Consider the following 8,288-nt stretch of genomic DNA (forward strand, 5'->3'; position numbering starts at 1 on the left):
GCATCTAAGCCCCCTGAGTGGGAGGATAGCTCCCTACTCGGTAGGATTTTTTCAAACTTAGGCGAGTGGTGGACTATCGTTAAGCCTCTTAGTGAGAGAACTTAGGCGAGTGCTCGACTGCAGCTAAGCCCCCGAGTGGGAGGATTGCTCTCCACTCGGTAGGATTTTTTCAAACTTAGGCGAGTGCTGGACTGCCGTTAAGCCTCTTAGTGAGAGAACTTAGGCGAGTGCTCGACTGCATCTAAGCCCCCCGAGTGGGAGGATTGCTCCCTACTCGGTAGGATTTTTTCAAACTTAGGCAAGTGCTGGACTGCCGTTAAGCCTCTTAGTGAGAGAACTTAGGCGAGTACTCGACTGCAGCTAAACCCCTGACTGGGAGGATTGCTCCCCACTCGATAGGATTTTTTCAAACTTAGGCGAGTGCTGGACTGCCGTTAAGCCTCTTAGTGAGGGAACTTAGGCGAGTACTCGACTGCAGCTAAGCCCCGGAGTGGGAGGATTGTTCCCACTCGGTAGGGTTTTTTCAAACTTAGGCGAGTGCTGGACTGCCGTTAAGCCTCTTAGTGAGAGAACTTAGGCGAGTACTCGACTGCAGCTAAGCCCCCGAGTGGGAGGATTGCTCTCCACTCGGTAGGATTTTTTTGAACTTAGGCGGAACGGATTCACAACTAAGCCCACCCACTAGGGGATTTCAGAAGTAAATAAGAACAACACAATCGAATGAGAGAGCCGTAAGCTCTTGTCTTTGATAAACGAATTACAAAAGGTGTTTGTCGGTGTCAAAACTGACGGATCTCGGGTAGGGGGTCCCGAACTGTGCGTCTAGGCCGGATGGTAACAGGGGGCAAGGGACACAAAGTTTTACCCAGGTTCGGGCCCTCTTGATGGAGGTAAAACCCTACGTCCTGCTGGATTAATATTGATGATATGGGTGTTACAAGAGTAGATCTACCACGAGATCAGAGAGGCTAAACCCTAGAAGCTAGCCTACGGTATGATTGTATGTTGTGATTGTTGTCCTACGGACTAAAACCCTCCGGTTTATATAGACACCGGAGAGGGTTAGGGTTACACAAGGTCGGTTACAAAGGAGGAGATATCCATATACGTATTGCCTAGCTTGCCTTCCACGCCAAGTAGAGTCCCATCCGGACACGAGACAAAGTCTTCAATCTTGTATCTTCATAGTCTAACAGTCCGGCCAATGGAGATAGTCCGGCTGTCCGGAGACCCCCTAATCCAGGACTCCCACAGTAGCCCCTGAACCAGGCTTCAATGACGATGAGTCCGGCGCGCAGTTGTCTTCGGCATTGCAAGGCGGGTTCCTTCTCCGAATACATTACAGAAGAAGTTGGATACGAGGATAGTGTCCGACCCTGCAAAATAAGTCCCACATTTCACCGTAGAGAGAATAATGTTTTTTCGCAGATCTAATTTGCTGGCTTGTTTTGACAGCATGACGTCATGTCATGGCCCGGTGACTATTCAAACCGTTTCTTTTAACGAGCCCCGCACATAATGTGAGGCAGTTTTTCGACACGTCTTGTCAAAGAAGAGATCGTGTCCCCTTATTACGGGGTTCTCATCAATATGGGCGTGGGTAAACCAACCGCGCCATCAACTGCGGCGCTTGGGGAATAAGCGAGTTTTACTAGGCAAGTGGGGACGTTTAATTTTGTCCGCCCATATAAAGGGATAAGGATTCACCTTTCTATCCACGCCTTCTTCCTCCTCTGCTCATTTGCTCGAGCACACTCGAGCTCTAGCGCCCAAGTCCTCACTTCCATCTCAACCTTCTCCAACCATGTCCGGAGCGGGAGGCAAGTGGATGGTGTCCTCCGTCATGGAGGGAGACGTCAAGAAACTGAGGAGAGCCGGATACCTGTTGATACGTCTCCAATGTATCTATAATTTTTGATTGCTCCATGCTATATTATCTACTGTTTTGGAATATATTGGGCTTTATTTTCCACTTTTATATTATTTTTGGGACTAACCTATTAACCGGAGGCCCAGCCCAGAATTGTTGTTTTTGCCTATTTCAGTGTTTCGAAGAAACAAAATATCAAACGGAGTCCAAATAGAAAAACCCCTTTTGGAACGTGATTTTCTTCTCGGATAAGACCCAGGAGACTTGGACCCTACTCCAAGAAGTACCGGAGGCGGTCACGAGGGTAGGGGGCGTGCCCCCTGCCTCGTGGGCCCCTTGGTGCTCCACCGACGTACTCCTTCCTCCTATATATACCCACGTACCCACAAACAACCAGAAGAGGAGCCAAAAACCTAATTCCACCGCCGCAACTTTCTGTATCCACGAGATCCCATCTTGGGGCCTGTTCCGGAGATCCGCCAGAGAAGGACGTCATCACGGAGGGCTTCTACATCATCATAGCCCCTCCGATGAAGTGTGAGTAGTTTACCTCAAACCTTCAGGTCCATAGTTAGTAGCTAGATGGCTTCTTCTCTCTTTTTGGATCTCAATACAATGTTGTCCCCCTCTCTTGTGGAGATCTATTCGATGTAATCTTCTTCTTTTGCAGTGTGTTTGTTGAGACCGATGAATTGTGGGTTTATGATCAAGTCTATCTATGAACAATATTTGAATCTTCTATGAATTCTTTTATGTATGATTGGTTATCTTTGCAAGTCTCTTCGAATTATCCGTTTGGTTTGGCCAACTAGATTGGTAGTTCTTGCCATGGGAGAAGTGCTTAGCTTTGGGTTCGATCTTGTGGTGTTCTTTCCCAGTGACAGAAGGGGCAGCAAGACACGTATTGTATCGTTGCCATCGAGGATAACAAGATGGGGTTTATTTCATATTGCATGAATTTATCTCTCTACATCATGTCATCTTGCTTAAAGCGTTACTCTGTTTTTAACTTAATACTCTAGATGCATGCTGGATAGCGGTCGATGAGTGGAGTAATAGTAGTAGATGCAGAATCGTTTCGATCTACTTGTCACGGATGTGATGCCTATATACATGATCATGCCTAGATATTATCATAACTATGCTCAATTCTGTCAATTGCTCAACAGTAATTTGTTCACCCACCGTAGAAAACTTATGCTCTCGAGAGAAGCCACTAGTGAAACCTATGGCCCCCGCGTCTATTCTCATCATATCAATCTCCATCACTTTAATCTTGTTTTGTTTTTACTTTGCCTTTTACTTTTCACTTTGCATCTTTATATCAAAAATACCAAAAATATTATCTATCGGATCTCACTTCCGTAAGTGACCGTGAAGGGATTGACAACCCCTAATCGCGTTGGTTGCGTTGAGCTCTCTGTGTTGTGTAGGTACGAGGGACTTGCGCATGGCCTCCTACTGGATTGATACCTTGATTATCAAAAACTGAGGGAAATACTTATGCTACTCTGCTGCATCATCCCTTCCTCTTCGGGGAAAACCAATGCAAGCTCAAGACGTAGCAAGAAGGATTTCTGGCGCCGTTGCCGGGGAGTCTACGCAAAAAGTCAACATACCAAGTACCCATCACAATCCCTATCTCCCGCATTACATTATTTGTCATTTGCCTCTCGTTTTCCTCTCCCCCACTTCACCCTTGCCGTTTTATTCGCCCTCTCTCTCTATCCTCCCTCTCTATTTGCCTCTTCTGGCCCGTTTGCTTTTTGTTTGCTCGTATGGTTGGAATAGTCATTTATTTATTACTAAACAGAGAACCTAAGATTTATGGATCCTCATACGCTTGCTAATCTTTTTAAGAGATCCAGTTATGTTGAACCAATTGCTAGTGAGTTTTGTGCACTAGATTATCTTTATGAAGTTTTGCTTGAAATTTGTGAATCTAAAAATTGCGATGAAGTATGTTATGAAGTGATTCACGATAGATCTTTGAATAAAAAGCATGATTGCAATGATGTTATTATAAATTATATTAATGACAATTGTGCTATTAATATGCAAAACCCTAAGCTTGGGGATGCTAGTTTTGTTATGTCCTCTACTTGTTGCAATGATCATGATTGGGGTGATTCTTCTTTTGATCTTGAAAATTTATTTAAACCCCATGATAAATATGAGATTGATTATAATGTTTAAAATAATATTGAAAGTGGGTTTGGAAGAATCTCAACTTTAGATCCCACATATTTAGAGAATGTTCAATCTTATGAAGTTTTTGATAAAAGTGCGTTTGGGAAGGTCATGACTTTAGTTAATGTTAATCCCACTATTTCAGAAAAGTGCCAACTTTGCATGCATGTGGATCATGTTGAGAATATTTTATGTGATAGCTATATTGTTGAATTTTCTTATGATCCTACATGTAATTACTATGAGAGAGGAAAATATGGTTGTAGAAATTTTCATGTTACTAAATTACCTCTCGTTATGTTGAGATTGCCATTGTTTCTTTCCTCTTCCTTGCATATGCTAGTTTTTGCTTGCCTTGATAATTTGTTTGCCTATAATATGCCTATGCATAGGAATTAACTTAGACTTATATGTGTTTGTCACATGCTTTATGATGCTCCTTTTGTGCTTCAATTCTTGTCTTTCATGTGAGCATCATTAAAATTATCAATGCCTAGCTATAAGGCTTTAAAGAAAAGCGCTTGTTGGGAGACATCCCAATATTTTTCCTTGCTGTTATTTAATAAATAAATTATTTAGCCTCTGTTTTTGTTGTGTTTTTTGTGTTTAATTAGTGTTTGTGCCAACTAGAACCGTCGGGAAGACTTGGGGAAAGTCTTGTTGAACTTGCTGTAAAAAAACAGAAACTTTAGCACTCACGGGAACTGCTGTCATTTTTATTTGGAAAGTGCTATTTAATTAATTATTTTGAAGATGATTAATAGATAAATTCCTCACGTCCAGCAATTTATTTTAGAATTTTTGGGGTTCCATAAGTTTGCGTTAGTTATAGATTACTACAGACTGTTCTGTTTTTGACAGATTCTGTTTTTCGTGTGGTGTTTGCTTATTTTGATGAATCTATGGTTAGTAAAATAGTTTATAATCCATAGATAAATTGGAATACAGTAGGTTTAACTCCAATATAAATAAAGAATGAGTTCATTACAGTACCTTGAAGTGATCTTTTGTTTTCTTTCTCTAACGGAGCTCACGAGATTTCTATTGAGTTTTGTGTTGTAAAGTTTTCAAGTTTTGGGTGAATTCTTTTGATGGATTATGGAACAAGGAGTGGCAAGAGCCTAAGCTTGGGGATGCCCATGGCACCTACAAGATAATCCAAGGACACCAAAAAGTCGAAGCTTGGGGATGCCCCGGAAGGCATCCCCTCATTCGTCCACTTCCATCGGTAATTTACTTGGAGCTATATTTTTATTCACCAACATGATATGTGTTTTGCTTGGAGCATCTTGTATTATTTATGTCTTTGTTTGTTAGTGTGCCACAATCATCCTTGCTGTACACACCTTTTTAGAGAGTCATCTTGAATTGAAATTTGATAGAATACTCTATATGCTTCACTTAAATCTTTTGAGCTATGTAGTTTTGCTCTATGCACTTCACTTATATCTTTTGAGCGTTATAATTTTGCTCTATGTGCTTCACTTAGATCTTTTAGAGCACGGTGGTGGTTTGTTTTAAAGAAACTACTGATCTCTCATGCCTCACTTAAATTATTTTGAGAGTCTTAATAACATGGTAATTTGCTTAATATAAATATGCTTGGTGTTCAAGATATGTGAAATTTTCTTTTGAGTGCGTTGAATACTAAGAGAAGATTGAAGCATGATAATTGTTTTGAGATATGGAGGTGATAATGTTAGAGTTATGCTAGTTTAGTAGTTGTGAATTTAAAGAATACTTGTGTTAAAGTTTGTGATTCCCGTAGCATGCACGTATGGTGAACCGTTATGTGATGAAGTCGGAGCATAATTTATTTATTGATTGTCTTCCTTATGAGTGGCGGTCGGGGACGAGCGATGGTCTTTTCCTACCAATCTATCCCCCTAGGAGCATGCACGTAATACTTTCCTTTGATAACTTCTAGATTTTTGCAATAAGTATATGAGTTCTTTATGACTAATGTTGAGTCCATGGATTATATGCACTTTTTCCCATCCTTCCACCATTGCTAGCCTCTCTAATACCGCGCACCTTTCGCCGGTATCATACACCCACCATATACCTTCCTCAAAACAGCCACCATACCTACCTATCATGGCATTTTCATAGCCATTCCGAGATATATTGCCATGCAACTTTCCACCGTTCCGTTTATTATGACACGCTCTAAGGGACAATGTTACTATCCTTTTACCACACTTGTGCTTCAAAGTAGCACCATGGTCTTCATGATAGAGAGTCTCTCGTTATGTCACTTTCATATACTAGTGGGAATTTTTCAATGTAGAACTTGGCTTGTATATTCCAATGATGGGCTTCCTCAAATTGCCCTAGGTCTTCGTGAGCAAGCGAGTTGGATGCACACCCACTTAGTTTCTTTTGATGAGCTTTCATATACTTATAGCTCTAGTGCATTCGTTGCATGGCAATCCCTACTCACTCACATTGATATCTATTGATGGGCATCTCCATAGCCCGTTGGTACGCCTAGTTGATGTGAGACTATCTTCCCCTCTTTTTGTCTTCTCCACAACCACCCTTCTATTCCACATAGTGCTATGTCCATGGCTCACGCTCATGTATTGCGTGAAGATTGAAAAAGTTTTGAAAAAGTTAGAGTATGAAACAATTGCTTGGCTTGTCATCGGGGTTGTGCATGATTTAAATACTTTGTGTGGTGAAGATAGAGCATAGCCAGACTATATGATTTTGTAGGGATAACTTTCTTTGGCCATGTTATTTTGAGAAGACATAATTACTTTATTAGTATGCTTGATGTGTTATTATTCTTTATGTCAATATGAACTTTTGTCTTGAATCTTTCTAATCTGAATATCCATACCACAATTAAGAAATTTTGCATTGAAATTATGACAAGTAGCACTCCGCATCAAAAATTCTCTTTTTATCATTTACCTACTCGAGGACGAGCAGGAATTAAGCTTGGGGATGCCTGATACGTCTCCAACGTATCTATAATTTTTGATTGCTCCATGCTATATTATCTACTGTTTTGGACTATATTGGGCTTTATTTTCCACTTTTATATTATTTTTGGGACTAACCTATTAACCGGAGGCCCAGCCCAGAATTGTTGTTTTTTTTGCCTATTTCAGTGTTTCGAAGAAACAGAATATCAAACAGAGTCCAAACAGAAAAATCCTTTTTGGAACATGATTTTCTTCTCGGATAAGACCCAGGAGACTTCGACCCTACTCCAAGAAGTACCGGAGGCGGTCACGAGGGTAGGGGCGCCCCCCCCCCCTATAGGGCGCACCCCCTGCCTCATGGGCCCCTCGGTGCTCCACCGACGTACTCCTTCCTCCTATATATACCCACGTACCCCCAAACGATCAGAAGAGGAGCCAAAAACCTAATTCCACCGCTGCAACTTTCTGTATCCACGAGATCCCATCTTGGGGCCTGTTCCGGAGCTCCGCCGGAGAAGGCCGTCATCACGGAGGGCTTCTACATCATCATAGCCCCTCCGATGAAGTGTGAGTAGTTTACCTCAGACCTTCGGGTCCATAGTTAGTAGCTAGATTGCTTCTTCTCTCTTTTGGGATCTTAATACAATGTTCTCCCCCTCTCTTGTGGAGATCTATTCGATGTAATCTTCTTCTTTTGCGGTGTGTTTGTTGAGACCGATGAATTGTGGGTTTATGATCAAGTCTATCTATGAACAATATTTGAATCTTCTCTGAATTCTTTTATGTATGATTGGTTATCTTTGCAAGTCTCTTCAAATTATCCGTTTGGTTTGGCCAACTAGATTGGTAGTTCTTGCCATGGGAGAAGTGCTTAGCTTTGGGTTCGATCTTGCGGTGTTCTTTCCCAGTGACAGAAGGGGCAGCAAGACATGTATTGTATCGTTGCCATCAAGGATAACAAGATGGGGTTTATTTCATATTGCATGAATTTATCTCTCTACATCATGTCATCTTGCTTAAAGCGTTACTCTGCTTTTAACTTAATACTCTAGATGCATGCTGGATAGCGGTCGATGAGTGGAGTAATAGTAGTAGATGCAGAATCGTTTCGATCTACTTGTCACGGACGTGATGCCTATATACATGATCATGCCTAGATATTCTCATAACTATGCTCAATTCTGTCAATTGCTCAGTAGTAATTTGTTCACCCACCATAGAAAACTTATGCTCTCGAGAGAAGCCACTAGTGAAACCTATGGCCCCCGGGTCTATTCTCATCATATCAATCTCCT

This window comes from Triticum aestivum, chromosome 2A (assembly GCF_018294505.1).
Source record: "Triticum aestivum cultivar Chinese Spring chromosome 2A, IWGSC CS RefSeq v2.1, whole genome shotgun sequence".
Taxonomy (NCBI): domain Eukaryota; kingdom Viridiplantae; phylum Streptophyta; class Magnoliopsida; order Poales; family Poaceae; genus Triticum; species Triticum aestivum.